Below are 18,114 nucleotides of genomic sequence, written 5' to 3'. Positions count from 1 at the left end.
AGAAAGATACAAACCATAGTGGGATACAATGATACAGATTACACCTTCCACAGAAAAAGGAATTCATCAGTCCATACTGGAGCAAGAACTCTTCCAGTTCCACCAAAAAAAGATACACCCTGAGTACCCCAGCTGCCTTGGCAGCTTGGTTGGGTCCACTTTGCAATGGATTTAAGTACTCCATTGTTTGATTTTATGCTTATAAATATCCACTGATATTAAACATGGACTTTGTTCTAAGTCAGGAGACACACTGACTTCAAGCTGGTACTCAAAATACCTCTCTGAACTCTGTACCAAGAGTCTTCCCTTTTCCTTTCCTGCTGGCCTGCTGACACCAATGGATCTAAGATGGAAAGGGAAACATTTAAATACTGCCTCCTGATCAGCAAACATTGCGCAACCGGCTTTGACAAGAGAGCACCAGCTGATAAGGGCCTAATACTTGCTACAGTTTCCCACTGCAAGAAACTGATTATTTGGATGTTTAACAATTTTGGTGTTGTTTTCCTGTTGGTCAAAAGACAACATTTCAGGCTGATGTGCAAGATGAACAGGAACAACCCTTTGGTTTTCGTGTACTTGTGTGCTAACAGAGTACAAGCTAAATCTTTCAGCCTCTCCTGGAGGTCATTTAAACATCAGCTCTTTCTAGGAAACAAACCGTTGGGGTATCCTGAATTGAATACTTCCGACTCTACAGATTTTGTTTTCTTCAGGAAGGACCGAGAATCAAAATATCCTCAGCTGGCGTACACAGATGTGAATGCGCGGAATTAAAGAGAAAATCTGCTTTGGCTTATACCTTACGAAGAGCTAGACGTCTCTTGAAGACTCCAGCAACTCAGAGGTGAAAGTAAGTTTTGTTTTAAAATGAGCGCTTTGCGAATTGCTACCCAGGAATTTGCGAATTACTACCAAAAGAAAACACAAAGAAGCAGCAAGAAACAATGTTATTCTGCACAGAACGAGAAAATCAAACTTACAAGAAGTAAAAAATAGCTTCCTTACTTTCTTAAGTAAGAAATACAACTTCCATGTTAAATTTTGAATTGAAAAATTGCTCTGTCCAATAATCCTACATGGAAAGTCACTTGAATTTGCAAGTGGGTGCCTGGTTTCAAAAGGATTAGTTACCTTTCCAGCTTTTATATTCAGCTCTTTATTGGTCTCAGAATCACAGTAAATCAACAGATGGATGTCATCAACGTACGCAGTATGTAAAACATCATGAAACAGAGATGCAAAAACCTAGCTAATTTTGCAAGGAAGGCGGTGCCAGAAGACTTAATACATACGGCCAGGGACACGGTTCCGGTACATCAGAAATCGGTTCCAGGGCACCGTTCCAGGCCGTTCCGACTCCAAATGAGCACTGCGCAATACCAGTAACACACCACCATTTCCAATTTCTTATCAGCCTCTGAGAAACTGAGAAAGAACCAGAAAATAATTTTACAGATCATCTTGTAGCAATACCTTCTAATTTTGAGGGGATGCAATAGCAAAGGGCATTTGAGAATCGTAGCTTTTAGTATTACCAAGAAAGGGACTGGTTTGATTTACAGCACTATGACTTATTGCCACATCTGGCAATAAAAGGCTAGGAAATTTTATGGGGAAGGAAATGCCACTTGATGCTTTTATAATTAAAGCAGACAATATATAGATAGTTTACACAAAGCGACCGTTTTCTTTGGAAACATTTACCTAAAACCTTGTGCCAGGAACAGTGGAGAGACTACATTCAAAATAACAATACAGATTGCTTTGGACCTTCAGTTCTGTGCTTTTCATTATCCTGAATGGTTCACAGCAGAGACTAAGATACGATTTTAAATTCCCACTGCTCACCTGTATGAAGTTATTACAGGAAGAAAAGGGTTTTTTCAGAAGGAGTAACGAGGACAAAGGTTTCTGAGAGCATACATCCGTGGAGGCTGATTTACTGAAGGAATATGAAACGTTTCACATCTTTGGTAATTGCATCTTACAGCTGGAGGTTCAGAGGAAGTTAGCAACACAGCAAGGGCCGTGCCTCCGGGGGAGGTCAGACAAGCCAGGCTGAACCGTCCCAGTGGAAGCTGCTTCATGCACAAGTACCGTCTGGCCCCGACAGTAGTTGCCGAGTCCTTGAAAGCATAGCCACAAGTTCTTTAGAAAATCTAACTGAACGTGTCGGAAAACCACATGCCGCTACTTGGGCCCGTGAGACAAAGCTGAGTTTGATTCCGGCCAAGCACAAAGATGAAATTTGTCTCTTACCACGCAAGCACAAAGTGAAATTCTGCTCTTTATCCTCTTGAAGGAACCAGATTTAACAGAAACATTTTCTACCAATGCTAATCTAACTAGCCATTTGTTTGTAGCTTTACAAACTGTCGCCTTACTCTCAACAGAATGGCTTCTCCTGCAGAAAGCAGACTGGGATTACTGCAAAGAGTAACACACAATCATGACAAGACAAGCATTTAACACATTTAATTGGGCTTCTCTGTATGCCTTCAAATACTTAAATAACTTCTTTCTAAAAGCAATGTTACCTTCTCCTTGAGAATTCCCTAGCTTATTTGTCCTTAAAAGGGAGTCACCCGAAAGAACACACCACAAAAAAAATTGTCTTTATAGGAATGGACCCTGTGAACTCTGTTTCATCCTTGGAAAGTTCAGCAGGTCTTTTCTGTAAGCAATGATAATGAGAATTCAAGCCACCGCTTCAGACATACACAACTAAAACATCATACGTGTGCTCGGCAAAGCCAAAAAGAAGGTTCTGCTGTTCGCTAAGCATTCTGTTTAAATGTTATTCTGAATATACAGCTAGCGCAGACACCTCTGCTGTCCCTTCGCTGCTCTCTGTCCGCGTTAGAAGACACGTGGAAGCCAGGCAGGGAATCCTTGTTCTGCATGCATAGAGAACTGACAACAGAGGGGTCTCGATAGCGGGTGGCTCCATAGGACACTTCTGTAACAGCAGTTCCAGCCGTGAAAGACATCGGCATTGTCACAACGATGATACATCTGCGCTTATGAACAACTTATCCACAGAAACCTAAGCAGAGCTGGACCAACCTGATACTGCCGCTTCTGCTGTTGACAGAGGTGCTGCACGCCTGAACCTGAACCCAGAGTACTTATTAACCGTATTGACTGCTGAGCCAAGACAGTGTGTTTTATCTGGACAGGCGGCGGTCCTTAAATTTCTGCAGGTTTTGGGAAAAATTCCAGATCAACTGAAGCAGTTTGAGCTGTTAGACAGAATTCATGCTTCTAATTACTGTAATTCACTATAATAGGCCTCTGAAGGCTTTCCATTTTTGGCTAAGTTCTTGTAATGAGGCTTGAAGTTGGATCTGTGTCTTACATCTTAAAATATTTTAAATAAAAACACCATACAGAAATCTTGCTAATCTTCAGAAAAAAAACCACAAACCAGCATTTATTAAAACAAGCAGCTGAAAAGCCTGTACTATCATACTGAAAAAGATAACAACTTCAAATGAAGAAGGATAAGTATTGTCCTAAGGAAGATTTCTTTTACATCCTGTCTAAGTGTCATCTGTTTCAGATGGATGTTTCTACTAGAACGATGGGGAGCTGTGCTGAAGTGATACAACTGTGGATTTTACTCTGGATATATGAAGAACACATGCTGACCAAAAGCATTCAGGGAAGAATTTGACCAAACATTTGACTGACAATAAATCTCAAAAGGCTTGGCTGAGGAGGGATGTATTTGGAAGAAAAAGGTCGCATCAAATACTGACTTCTGTGGAGGTCCATGGCAGAGAAGTCTGGTTTTTAATATCGGTTTTTAGAGAAGAGAAGTATCTTAGCAGGTTGAAAAGCTTCACATATTCCACCTTCTCACTGTCTGCTGGGTGCAAAAGTAGATCACCACAAAATCACAGCATAACTGAGGCTGGAAGGAACCTCCGGAGATTTCTAGTCTAACTCAGAACAGTTGCTCAGCACCTTGCCCAGTTCAGCTATGACTAGATTAATGAAAAAATTTAAGACTCAGTTCCACTGTTGTCATGTTAAACAATTGCTTCCCCTGTGATCAACACAGAAGGTTTCATCAGCTTGAGGAAAGCAAGGGAAAGCTGTGAGTTTAAGAGCTGAAACTGTCGTACTAAAAACCATTCCAGTATTAACACCTGAATTTTCGTCCTTCCCTAGGAAGGGAGTATAAGAGGAGAGAACAGCAAGGGGAACAGAAATCTCAAAACTGAGAGGGACATATGAAAAAGGCAGAGATACTTACTTAGAAGGTAAAAATCTAAACACGAATATAAAAAGAAAAAAATCAATAGAAAAATAAAAATTAAGTCAGAGACAGCTGGTATTTCTCAAAGTACTCCTACTGAAAATATTAGAAGTGACTATATTCAAAATGTCTGAGCAGCCCCTGCAGCACACTCTGTGATTCTTGGGCAGGATTTTCTTAAGGCTTCACCATCTGACTTCATTCAGATTCCACTAACACAGAGACATTGTCTCAGCAACTACAAACCAAAAGAAAATAGAGAAGGCAGAAGCAACTTGGGTGCTCCTGTACCACGAGAGCTGAAGACTCTGAAATACGGGATACTTTTCTCAGGGTCTGCTTAGGGCAATATTAGACTACTGAAAGATTGGACCGTAAATGGCAATAGTGGACTTTCTTCGTTCTCATCGAACTGGAAAAGGCTTGCCTGCTCTTAGGGATATATTATGTTGTGTTTAGCTAATCCAGAGTGAAGGGAACATTTAATGAAAAATTCACGTCATTCAAATTGGATGTCACTCAAAAAAATTCACAGTACTGTCACAATCTCCACTCACTAAGCAGCCCTGACTTTTCAGCAATAAAAGGGTTGTACATGCAAGGCTGCGTGAAATCACAAGACAATTTGAGGCTGTGATACAGCAGCAAAAGGAGGTTGGCAATGGTGTTGCTATTTCTGTAAAGGATATCAGTGCTCGTGTTTTTGATAATTCGCTCTAACTAACTGAAAGCAACTAATTCTTCTCCAAGCTCACCTGCAAGCGCGTGCAAACACTCAGAGCTATACGCTAATGTACTAGGTGACTCAGATACGAGCAGATATTTCTATCAGTTTTGATTGTACACCATCAAAGAATGGATCCCAGACTGCTCCCACTGTACACTAGGTTTTGGGGTCCCACCCCCACTGGGGTGATTGTTTCAGAAATCCTTGCCTTACCTCTACAAAACTAGATTAGATACTGTTTTTAAAAATTCAAGAGGACAACATTTTGAGCAACTCCCATCCCCTTTTTCCCCACCAAGGCACTCCTGTTTCCTGACACACACTGGTAGTTGAACCTGATGGCCTCAATCCAGTAAACTGCAATAAGTTCTGGATTTTTTTTTTTTTCAAATCCACTCGCCTCCTCCGCCCCCACTGAGGTCAATCTTAGTACCCATGCATTGGTAAAGTAGTATTCACGCTTCCATACAGCAAAGGAAGCCAGCCCCAGCCACAGGACAAAGACAGCACAATCAATACAGCACTGCGCTATAGACTAACATTGGGTAGAGCTGCTGACACAGCTTTGCTGCTCCTGCCTCTTCACTTTACACAAGATAGAGTCATCGATTTTCTCTCGTTTCTGTGGCCAGCAATGATTTCTTCTCTTTGGTTATTCTTTTAAAAGAGAAGTCTCAACTCCCGTCACGTCAGAACAAAAGGAACCAGTGACAGTCCCACAGGATCTGTTCTTCCCGTAAGAAGGCACAAACGAGAAAACTGGTTGTTTTCTGTTGGGGAGGGACGCGAGACGACGACTCCTGCACAGAGCCCAGGACGATGCCAATAGCAGTCTCCCTTTGCAAGAACGGGCTGAAGCCAGAGGATGGAAAAGGGGTGAAGATTAACACACTCTAGCTGTCCCACACATGCCATAAATACCCTGCAACATATCATGCACAGGGCTTTCCGTCCCAAGGTAACATATCTCTATGCCTCTCCCACAGCAGCTGTATGCAAACATCTCGTATCCCAGACATTACTGCCATCCCACTAATAACACAAAATCACTTATATTAAACAATTTTTACCCTTGATTAATAGAAACTCAGAATTTGCCAAGCTGAATCACATAACTTATTTTCCTAGTCCCCTACTAACATTGGCTGGTGGTAAAACTGAGCACTACATGCTCCAGACAAAGGCGGCAACCACTCTTCAACCCACGCACCGCAGAAGTCACTTAGGCATTCCCCAGCGCTGAGATTGGGCTGTCCTCCGCATCACAGTGTTACAGACATGGTTAGTAATCATCAAAATATGTAGCCCACTAGAAAACCTAACCTCAGTGTTTCCTTTTATTATATGATGCTTAAGTCAGCTCCTAAACATCCCACAGATGTTTAAGTCAGCATCTGTTCAAAGCCCATTGCCCTTTTATTTATCAGGTATGTCTTTGTTCTCATCGCCTGTGAACGGATGGAAGAAAAGCGTAAGCATTGATCACTCTATCTATTTGCATCCCATCTAGTATTTAGCCTTTCCAGACGAGGTAGGTGAACTCTGGGTTTATACTCTCCTTCACCCACTCTCCCTCAGTATTTGAATCCCGTCCTCCTGGCTGCATCCCAGCAATACAAAACACTAGTGGCCTCTTCAGGTTTCATTGTTTTTTTGATTTTGTAACTCGTTCTGTCACTCTTACTGCTGTTGGCCATGCTTTGGGACTGAATTGAGACTTCAGCTGCAGTAATCATCTCTGAGCCTGGGTGGTCTGAGCATCAAAACACAGCCAGGGACAGAGCTGGGCGGGGAGACAGGAAAATATTATTTCTCTGTTAATACATTAATGACTCTGTCCTGATTGCTGTTAGTACCAAGAATTTCACTCCCCATCTGATAGGCATAACAGCACTGACACCTACATTTTTCCACCATAATAATCCTATCATCAGCCGTAAATTTTGACTGCTCCTGAAATGAGTTATTGCTCGGTACAATGAAGTGTGCTGCTGCTGCTGCTGCTACCTGTTCATTATCATCAATTGGTTTCCGGAAAAATATTACGCTACCTATCTATAAATGTACCTAAAAAGGTAGTTTTCTCAGGTTTCCCTCCAGAATCATACGATGTAATAAAATCATGGGCAGGAAGGATAAAAAAGAGCCCCCGGGGAGCTGATCAGCTGAGACGGGGCCAAGATGTTCATCAGTTTCAGCAGTTTAAACTTAGAACTTTCCAATTTAAAGGAAGGCTTTATGATATTCTGAAATTCAGCGCTCCTTACTGGAACTCCTTTTCCCAAGAGGCTAGTGCCTGCCTGTTACTCTTTTTTATACCACTGCTTTCTTTTAGCAGGTTTAATCCTGCTTCTATGGAAAGCCAGGTCAAAACCCTGATGGATTTCTAACACTCAAGACATGGGCAAAATAAGGAACACTAATAAATTACTAACGTGCTAAGCACTTTTTTTAAAAAGCGAGTACTCTCTCTGACTTATTCTGAGGAAAGAGATTAGTTTGTTAGATTTGGAAGACTCTTCACCATACTGGCTTTCAAATTAAAAATAAAAAAAAAGACACAGAAAAGAGGGATGGTTTAACGTGGGAGAAGCCCGTGACAATAACAAAGGGAGAATTACCATAATACAAGGGATCATATATAAGCACCATTTCTAGAATTTTTACTATTGCCAAGTTACTATTTCCCCATCCATGCTTCTCCCTTTCCCATTCCTTTCTTGCAGCCTCTGATTATCCTCGTGCTTCCTCTGACGGCCCCTACACTCTTCTTCCCCTCGCAGTCCATCCATCTTTTTCTAGGCTTGGTCATTCTCCTCTCTTCTACGCTTCTAAACTCTGGTATGAAATTCTCCCATTAGACTCTTCCCCTCCCAACCTCTGTCCCTGTAGTCATCCTCTTAAGTGAAATCTAATACCCCGTCTGAACCGGCAATCAATGTTCCAAATGCGTGGTATTTGGGCGGCTTTGAAGCCAGGCAGAAACGCCTTCACATTTAGACAGCTCAGAGCGAGCACGATCACTTCGCACAGATAAAGCAGCGCTTTCAGCGGTGCCTGCTTGCTTTGTTTTCCTTCACATTATCTAAATGGAAACATGCAGTAGGGAAGTGTCAGCCGATGGAAATGATGTACACGCTGGCAATATGTTCAGGGAGATTATGAAAAATAAAAAAGGGAATGTTGGCTTCTGGATACGTAAAGCCTCTCTGACTTACGAGGGACAACAGTTGACGTTCTCACGCCACTGCCCCAACAAGAGAAATCAATTCCTGGGATAGCAAGGTAGAAGGGAACATGGGTAACTGGAAATCATCCAAGTAGATTATAAGGTTAATTCAGTGCTTGTGCAAATAAAACTATTATAATGCACACAAATGCTGTAGCAGAGAAAATAAAGAAAATCCAAGGCAGCGAACAGAAAACACAAAGCTAGAGCTGACCCAAACCAGTAACTGCAGCTTGGTCACAGCCCCAGGACGCTCAGCCAAGGGCTCCAGGGCTCCCTGCTTGACCCGGGGTGCGAGGGGCAGAACCGTGGAAGCCATGTACGTGTGACTGCTCTCTTGTCCGTTTCTGAAGATACCTACTGGTGCAGGTACTGCAAGCCTGCATGCCCAGAGGGCGACCACCTTCCCCCGCCACACGGTCTTTCCTTCCCACCAGTGACAATGACATCCTCAAGTCCCACGGTGGGAGGCTGGGCTCTCAGATTCCATCTAGTTCAATCCCTTATATTTCCACCCACAAAAAATAAAGCCTGGTCCATGTACTAAAACTCACACAATTCTTCAACATAAGCATCTCGTAGACATAGCAGTATATTTTTAGTTTGCTGAGCACAGCTTTGTACTTAAATCTTACTCCACGGACTGAGGCGAGGATATACCCGAAACGTCTCACCCGGGCCCTGCAGAATACTTGTCAAGAAACTACTTGGCAGTTGTTGTGTAAAAGAGAAGAAAAGAAAGCAGCCCTTTACAGTTTCCCCACCTCATTCCTACACCTGGCAATCCTCCTTTCGACTTCATTCCTTCTGTCCTCCCACTGCCTCCCCCACCACTTCACAGCAAGAGTATTGCTCATAAACTGTCTGTTAAAGTTTAAAGCATCTCTCTATTATGAGTAAATATAATATACTGAATTTCATGTTTGGTTTGGGAAATCTGTTTTTGTCTGTTTTAACCAATTACAACATTTTCTCCAACAAAAGTATGTCCTCGTGTGTTTTCTATTAAAATTAGTTGTATATTCCTCCAGCGCAAAATGTAATGAAGTCAGTCAAAAGCATGAGCCAATGAATAGTCTCCAGCATGTTGGTCTTTTTCCTTTATGGAATTAGTTGAAATAATTGTATTTATTGATTCCTTAAAACCTTTTCCTAATAACTAGACTATTTCTGTTGCAGTGCATTTCAGGTTTTATTACAATGATGTAAAATGTCATCTTTTTTTCTATTTTGGAAGAATCAAGAATAGGCAATGCATTCAAGTAGATCAAAAAAATCAAGAGAATAAAGGTCAGAAGAAATAGCAAAACAGGACACATCGATGCATGCAGCAGTTTTCCTGCCAGTTTTCTGTAGGGTAATTCTATTAAAACTGGTAACCGATCACACACTATCTGTGTATGTGCCTTTCAACAAAGTTAAGTGCATTTTAACACAAATGCTATCGTCTCCAGTGACCTGCTGCTATACAAATCAAATCTATGGTTGCTGGCTATGGGCCAGGTAAATTCAAACCATGTGACAAGGCCTCGTCTACATTTTATTGCTTCTTTTTTTTTTTTAACCCCAGGTTTATTTAAAAAAAAAAAACTTTGCGTATCTCCCAAGTACAGCTTGCCTTGGTAGAAAATATGTTTTTTCATCAGCATAGTTCACCAGAAAAGGTCATCTTTAAATTAGGAATTAGTTTATTATTATCTATTACTATATTAAATTATATTTAATTTTATAAACTATGATTAATGGTTTGATTATGATTAATTGATGAACTGGAATTATGCACATGAGTTAAGATGAGCAAAAAATTCAACATGATTGCATTTTTGACAGCCCTCTCTCCATAAAACCTTACAATACTGAATTGGTACTACTCTTAAGACGCTTAGCTGATATAAATCAAAACAAATTCATCACTGATTTCAAACGAGTGATGCTAATATATATTATTTAGGTTGCTGTTTCTACTATTTGAGAAGAAATTCTCGTTGGATTATTGTTTTAGGTCTCTCATATCCTCATTTTTACAATAATGTAAGACCCCAATATTCTTCATCCTGGCATTATGTATTTTATAACGTGGCATTTCTCCAGCATTTTCTAGTTTTCTTGTTAAAAGGACATGACTGAAATAACACCATAGCAGGAGTGGGGAAGAATTACTGTTAAAATACAGCTTGACTTTAGCACAGGCTGAGATTATGCATCAATGCTTGGAAGAAATCACTCTTGGCAGCTCCTGTAATATCTGGTGCTGTTCCTAACACCTCAGTTCCTGGGCTAATGTAATTAGAGGGCACACTCTGGCACAAGCTCTTACAAGTGAGCGCAAATGTTCTATTTAAAGATGGACCCTGGACTCTTAAAAAAAACAAAAGTTCAATTACAACAGCGGCCTTTTACCTTGACTTTCATCTGGTGTTCAGTGAAAAGCCAGGTGCTCTCCTTCACTAAAGTAAATGGCCAAATTTTACACTACGCAGAACTTTTGCGTTGCCCTAATCCCAGAGAAAGGGAGTTGCAAGCATCTGTGGGACCACCATGTAACCCCTTTCCTAGTGAGCAATAAAGGCCTGACAACAGAACAGCACCTGCCACAGCCTCACAGTGAAGGCCTCTGTCAAACCACACTAAACAGCATCCTTCTTTCTACTGACCTGTGGAGCTGACATTGGTCGGATGCAGAAAGGACAGCAGAAATCCTCGCGGCAGAGGAAGGCAGATGAAACAGCCGAGACAGTCTTGCAAGCAAATCTCAACTGTTTACTCGGCTTTCATGTTCAGTGCAGGCATTTGAAATCTGTCCACAGAAAGCGAGTCAAAAGACCACAAGACTGAGACATGTTGACTCAAGAGGAACTGCTGTCTGGACTGACAGATGACAGTCTAGAAACTGGATTTAGCATTTGTTTTCACAAAATCCTCACTGTACCTCACTTCTTTTTTGTGTGTACTTACATTCAATAATTTCCCTCATGTGTAGAAGGAACAAAGAGTTAAATTCCTATATGAAGATGCAGGGTAAAAGAAGACAGGTTGTTAAGCACAGCCAATACTGTTAGCGTTACAACTTCAGGTTCACTGTTGGAGAATTAGGAAAGAAACTGAACAAAGAGAGCAGACAGGTTTAAGTTTCATGAAACTCAGCCCTTAAAAGACCTTACAGGAGACAGAGCAACCAACCGTCACATCTGTCTGGGGGCTCACTGACAGCAATTCCCTCAGCTTGTTGAAAAAAATGATTCCTGCCAGATCCCACAGCCTGTTCAACAGCATCATATAGTCAGCATTGCTGAAGACTACACAAAAAATCTAGTAGCCCTCTCAGAGAACACCACACGCTGCTCGCAAGTCCTCATCCACCTCTCCTCAAATAATTTCCAAAAAAACCAACTAGCTGATGGTTACAGAACTGGAGGATGGCTGATCCTGTTAGAGTCAGTCAGCTGCCACTTTCTCAGAAGCCTTTCCAAGAAATGAGAAGGTCACAGACAAGGCAGGAGTAAGCAGGAATATTACCCCTCCAGGAGATCTCTCTGCAAGAGCCAGACTTCTCCAAAGACCCCTGTAGAAATCTCTATAGGAGAATTTTTTTCAGATATCTGAAAGGTCTCCTTGTAAGATTTCAAGACTTCTAGAGGCTCCAACTGTGACAAGAGGAATACAGGATGTTGGGAGTTTTATCTCCCTGTCATTTGAAGTCTTGCTATAACTGCTCCTAAAAGCTTCTTCACAATTAATACGAAGCATATAGAAATTTCCTCAGAAGCAGTGAGCATCCTCCTCTGAAACTGACTGGCAGCGCTGGAGGACTGGTCTGTAGATCCTATAGCGGAGGAGCATGGATCTGAACAAAAAACCGCAAACAAGCAACGCAGCAGGGTTCTTACTGGCAAGGCTGATCAGACTGCCGACAAAATCCCTGCCAGTGCTACCTCGTGTCCTCCAGGGGAGACTGCCTGTGCCTGCGAGGAGACCTGCTGCAGCGCCCCTCAGGGAGCCTCTGCTCCGGTCAGAAGGACAGACAAGTTGAGTATAGAGCTGTTTGACAGCTGTAACAAAATGGGAGCCAGAACTAACCAACTGATGACAAAATAGGCTTTACCACAGAAATTATGAAACCATGAGTAAGTGAGGAGAACTTTCCTTGGAGTCCGCATTTCTTCCCATGCCAGACAGTTGAGCTACGACTTTCAGAAACAGCATTGAAACGGACTTCACCACACAAAGAGAAGACAATAGTTTTATGACTCTCATAGTAACATATGCGATCGTGATTATCAGATCTTTTAACTCCAAGTCCTTAAACTTCTACCAGCTTCAGGTGGATCTTTGCAACCAGAGGGATCCGTACATTGAGAAGTCCGACCGGTCATCTCAAAGACAACTATTCAGGCCTAAAATAGCAACACTGGATTTCATCAGATGCAAGGGCTACTGAGTCCCAAATACCGCATCACACGTGCCCACCAGTTCCTTTACTAAAAGCAAGTGATTTCCTATTAACTTTAATACGATTGTTACACTAACACCTCATCTCACAGCAACCTCTCATCTCATCCCAATCACAGCAAGGTTGCCTTATGCTTATAAATACTGTATCTTGAGGCAAGAGCCTGAAGATCTTCATGCAATAAGTAGTCTTCCTTTGCAAAGCTTCTGTTGTTCACATTTCACCCGCTCTGCAGCTCCCTCGCTGCTACTTCTGGATCTGGTTTTGATTTCAAAAGGATTTGGAAATGCGCATTGATTAAAATTGCATTATTAAAAACTTCATGGCTTTTACAAAATCTCATTGTTTCTGATTTAGCATTATGTAAACATACCCAAAAGAACTAATTAAACCCCCCCCTTAATTTTAACAATGATTGCCTTTTGACATCTCCAAAAAAAAAAAAACCCACCCCTTTTGTTAGGCTGGCAACCATTAAAATATGTGCCTTCACGGTTTCTTCCTATACCTTTCCTGACAACGTTAAAGATGGGGTGAGAAGATGCTTCAATTCTCCTCATAAAATTTGAAAGAAAATCTACAATAATTCCTAATACTCATTATATTACACTACATGTTGCCTTCCTTTTGTTCACAGCGTCAGGCAATATATGCTAAAAACTCAGTATGAAGTAAAAGCATTCAAGGTCCATCCATGTAAAGTGTATTATAAGAAATGAAGGAACAAACACAAACTGCCTAAGCAACAAGGAGATTTCAAATGTGCCTAGAGCCAGCTCACTGACTGAAACGAGAGAAACATCAGGCTGAGAGTAAGTGCTTTGGAAATTCCACCCATATTGCTATACCATGACATGCAAATTTTGTGGGAGAAACCTGTAACGAAAGCCTATCAAAGCAAAAACGAATGCATTCTGTATCACAAGGCCTGAAGGAAAGAGCTTTTTAAGTCTGAAAAGAAAGGAACAGAAAGGAAATTTGGTTAACCAAATTGGAAAGAGGGGTGGATTTTTGTTTGTTTGTAATTGGCATCATTTTAAAATGAAAGAATCTGGAGAATATTAACATTTATACCTGGATCTAGGCTAAAAGAATTTTTCTAATTTTAGAGCCAAAAATATCCTCCTGCCAAAACCTGTAAAATGCTTTTTAAAAAAAACCAAAAAGAAAAAAAAGCACCTTCCAAATGGAATTCACAGTTCTCGTGGGTAGGTGATCATCAGCTCCTATTAGTCCCTGGCAGAGGAGTCTCAGCAAGAGTGATAGACTCAGTGCATCCAAGAATGTTTAGTCTAGACTAAACCACGCTGGAATTCTCCACAGACTAGACCTCAGCCCTCTGGATCCCGGACAGCCATCTATATTGGCTGCAAACAACAACACAGCCTGGATCCTATTCCAGGCTTCGCTCCCACCTCTCCTTATCTAGCCCTGTTGCTATTCCCCCTCCTGACTCCCCAGGCACTCAGGGCAACATGTTCAAAAGCTGTTGACTGTTGCAAGTATTTTAAGTCTGGTTAATGAATGTAGGTAATTCTCCCCCCACCACCCCCCCCAGTCATCTGTACAGTAAGCACGAGAGCCAAGCCCAAAATAATAAAACCAGAAAAACATGTTCATCTGCTAGACAGCAGCCAGAACTGACTGTTGCCAAAGAGAAGAGAGTCTGGAGCTGCTCTTTATAAAATTTTGTCGGCACAATTAATTCTGAAATATGCTCTGAAAACGTGGAATATGGCCCATATGCCACGGCTCCTCTTGTGTATTTAACATCTTATTGAGAGGGTCTGAATATAAACTCAGTCCTTTCATCTACAAACCTAGTTTTCCTGCGCAAAGGATTCAGCCAGTAGTTAAGAATTTCCTCCTTTCTCAAATGCATTCCTAAGCTGAGTCTCTTCAACAGAAAAGATGGTCACTAGCTGAAGAACAACTCTGCCACCATCCCCACAGTGATGCGCTCCTCACGGACACTACTGTGACTCTGCAGAATCCACAGGGAGGACTTGCTTGTGGCTCCGCGGGACCAGGCAGGCTCCTTTAATCCCCAGTTTAGAACAGCTGGGCCTGGACTAGAAGCCAAGTTAGCCTTTCAGACCCCTCAGAGCACAGCAGTGCAGTCTGCTATCCCTACTCTCCCTTACTTGCTGTCTCAGTGACAGGTTTTGCCACTTAGCCTGATATCTACCTGCGGCAACAATGCCAGTGTGTTATTTTTGTTTCTTTATATTAGAAATTGGCCTCTGGTGTTAGCAGAGATAACCTGGCACAAACAGCCTACTTCCATTTAAGCCAGGGAGCTGCGCCCATTCCTCCAGCGAAGCAAATAAGTGACTATCAAATGTGAATACGGGGTAGCCTTTACCTACATGTATTGCTTGAATTGCACCTCTTTGGAAGAATTCAGACACAGCTCCAAGTTTTCCAGCGCATTTTCTCATGACTCCAAGCCAATTTAATGATCACCAAACACCGGAGGAGTTCAGTTTGATTCAGGCCCAGATCTGAAATCCACGGCAGAAGTCCACCACCAACACGTTTTCATAAAAGAAACATCTACGCTTGCTTATCCCTCTTACTTAACTCTTGCCACCAGGCGCATAAATTTAAGAATGAAAGAAACAGAAAGGTAAATAATTAGATGATCTTGTTGTCCAGTCCCTGCATTTGTATTATTGGAGGGCCATCCTGGCTGATCCTTGAAAAGCATTCACAAAACACGAGAAAGAGGAGAGGGCAGAGAAAGGACATCTGGAAAGCAGAAAGGAAGAGTCGCTTCAAAACACAGCTTTTGGTAAAGCTTATACTCAAAAGGCATCCAAAATGCAAAGGAAGAAAGAACATTTCCCCGCCCCGGTCTCGCCAGCCATACAGAAAAGACTCCTCAGCCAGATATCCCGGAGTGCTCAGTCCCACGTAAACACTGGAATGACATCCAGTGGGAGGTATGGAGCAAGGAGGTTTCTGGAAAGCCAACTGTCTCCACTGAAATGCCTGCATGCTGGAAATCTAACGGGTCCTTTGTGAACAATCCCAATGCAAAGGCAGGAACAAGAGCTCATTTTTTCCCTTCTACTGAGACCAACCAGGTAGGTCAAAAAGAACAGACATTTAGATCAAGCTATACATCAAGACATAGGACTGGCTCCAAATTACTTGGCCAGAACTGAGGGGTCTGAGACGCAAACCTGCCCGCCCAGAGACGAGCTGCTATATCCAACTCTCCTCTATAATTATTCAGGATTCAGAAAAATATTTTTCCTCTAAATTCCAAGAAGAGCTCAGTCTGCTGAATAATCCCAGGCTGGTGCTTTACACATCAGCAAGATCACACGCTTCTCAAAATGCAGCGGTCAGAACCTTCTTGTAAAAGATGCAAGGAAGAAGTAATACACAACGTCACACAATTTTACCACAAGAACTATCCCTTAAACACGTGGCAAACAGGCTGGCAATTTTAGTAGACTAGTATTAGATCAAAACTGAGTATTTTGGAATTTTATCCTTTATGAGGCAGGTAAAAACATTTTCTCTGGATGCACTTGCACCAAACCATGAACTTAGTCTGTGATGATTTCTCATGTCTCTACATAAAAGAAGTTAGATGTTAAAACATAAACTAAGGTAACAGTAGGCCCTTAACAGTCTGTATGTTTCAAGAAGTACAAAACATAGCTCCTACAAGTATGAGTTTTACATTCTCAGAAATAAATTAAATTGTTTTAAGCACCAAAACAGCAGGGGTTAAAGCAGATAGATTTGGTTTGGGTTTTTTTGGTGGTGGCTTTTTTTTTTTTTTCCCCCCCAAGCTGCACAAAACACGAACATCCCCACTGTCCCCCGAATGGCATTACGGCCACAGCCTTGTGACAGATGAAGCAGAGATGGGGTGAACGGATCGTTATGTTTCTGCACTGCTTCAGCAAGGCAGCTTCGGTGACCTAACAAGTGAAACTGGCTTTAACTGAAATGAACCAGCTGTGGTGACAGCAGCGTAATGCTGCCCATCATTCTCGATCTGATTTCCTTGGGCTAATTTAATTTTCCAGAGACACTATGGATTGAATTACACTGGATAGGAGGTATTCTTATTTGCATCCAGGTGAAATCTGTTTATAAGTCTACAGTTTCTGGGTAAGACAATGTAGACCTTTGTGATGGAATCTGTTGGGTTCTTTAAAAAAAAAAACAACAACAAACCCAAACCAACCAACCCCCTAGCAGCACCATGGGGTATGACTAATGGTAGCTTCTGACTTACAAATCTTTCTTTTGACACAAATCAGGTACATTTTCTGAAAGATCTATGTTTCAGATATTGTTATTTTAAGATGTCTTCAGCTCAGCCAGGAAAACACGGAGATAATACAGCCTTCACAACAATGAGTTGGGTTATCCTGGCTCATGACGGATCATTAATGGAATGGGTAACCAAGTCCCAACTGCAGAACCTTTATTACTAGTAGTAAAGGATTTGCCAAAAATAAAACGTCTTTGACTCAAGCATGCTAAGACACTACTGCAAGAGTGGCTTTTAATTTTTTGTTTCTATTTCTTTCCATTTTTCAGACATATAACTAACCTGCAAGCTAAACAAGCTCTGACTGGAAGTAGTAGGGAACGTTAAGCCCAGTACAATAATAAAATATACCACTGCGTTTGCACAGATGAGAAAGTTACTTGTGATTTTTAGCTGTTGAGACTGAATAACACAGAATTGGTGAGATCTTCTGGTTACTATTTCACTGTCAGATACTTCTCTAGAAAATTCCAAGAGACAAACTGTGAAAACGTCTACCACATTCCCATTCTTAGTTACAACCACGTGAACCACCAGTAATAATTTCAAAGAGCATTTTGGATTTACTGTTGTAAAATCGACTGGCACTGTGCGCTTCGCTTACACCTTAACTTACTTAACGTATGAGGGTAGCTAACATAAAAAGTATACATATCTAACATAAAAAGTATATACATAAAAGTGTATATATGCTTTGTCTTAAAGGTTATGTTTGTACTCTGAACGTGACCATTTTGGAAAGCTCAATACTCGTATGCGCATTCTAAGCTTTTCAAATTGAGACTTTGATGAATTATAAAATTTGCTGGGAAAACAAGCCCTGAATCCCATTTCAGATTGTTGAACGGATGCGTTTAACTGCTCACATTAAAAAGATGGCACCAGGTGGGCACCAGAATCCTGGCTAACAGAGCAGCCATCTCTAATTACAGTATCACAGCAGTTGCCCATCAGTGTCTCTAGTGAAGCCGGAACAGATGTTTAAAGGGATTCTCTTGGGATTTAAGAGTCCTTGCAGGCAAAAAAAATACATCTTGAAGCAATCAGTCAAAGGATTGTAACTCTAATTCAAAGATAACCGTTGGCAAATTATTTATATTAGTTAAGCAAACTTTCCTAAGGAAACAATACCTAGTTT

The 18,114-nt window shown here is 41.5% G+C and overlaps 1 long non-coding RNA gene across 1 annotated transcript in view; it reads right to left on the bottom strand.

The window, feature by feature from the left end:
• Positions 1 to 1,317: 1,317 nt before the first annotated feature.
• The window catches only part of LOC142055926 (uncharacterized), a 44,305-nt gene continuing 27,508 nt past the window's right edge, over positions 1,318 to 18,114 (bottom strand). Inside the window, exon 3 of the long non-coding RNA XR_012660134.1 lies at positions 1,318 to 1,431. This is a non-coding gene — a long non-coding RNA (uncharacterized LOC142055926). The remainder of the gene's footprint in view (positions 1,432 to 18,114) is intronic.

This window comes from Phalacrocorax aristotelis, chromosome 4, assembly GCF_949628215.1.
Source record: "Phalacrocorax aristotelis chromosome 4, bGulAri2.1, whole genome shotgun sequence".
Classification (NCBI taxonomy): domain Eukaryota; kingdom Metazoa; phylum Chordata; class Aves; order Suliformes; family Phalacrocoracidae; genus Phalacrocorax; species Phalacrocorax aristotelis.
The sequence above is the reverse complement of the archived record's forward strand: the minus strand, read 5'-3'. Positions and strand labels throughout refer to the sequence as shown.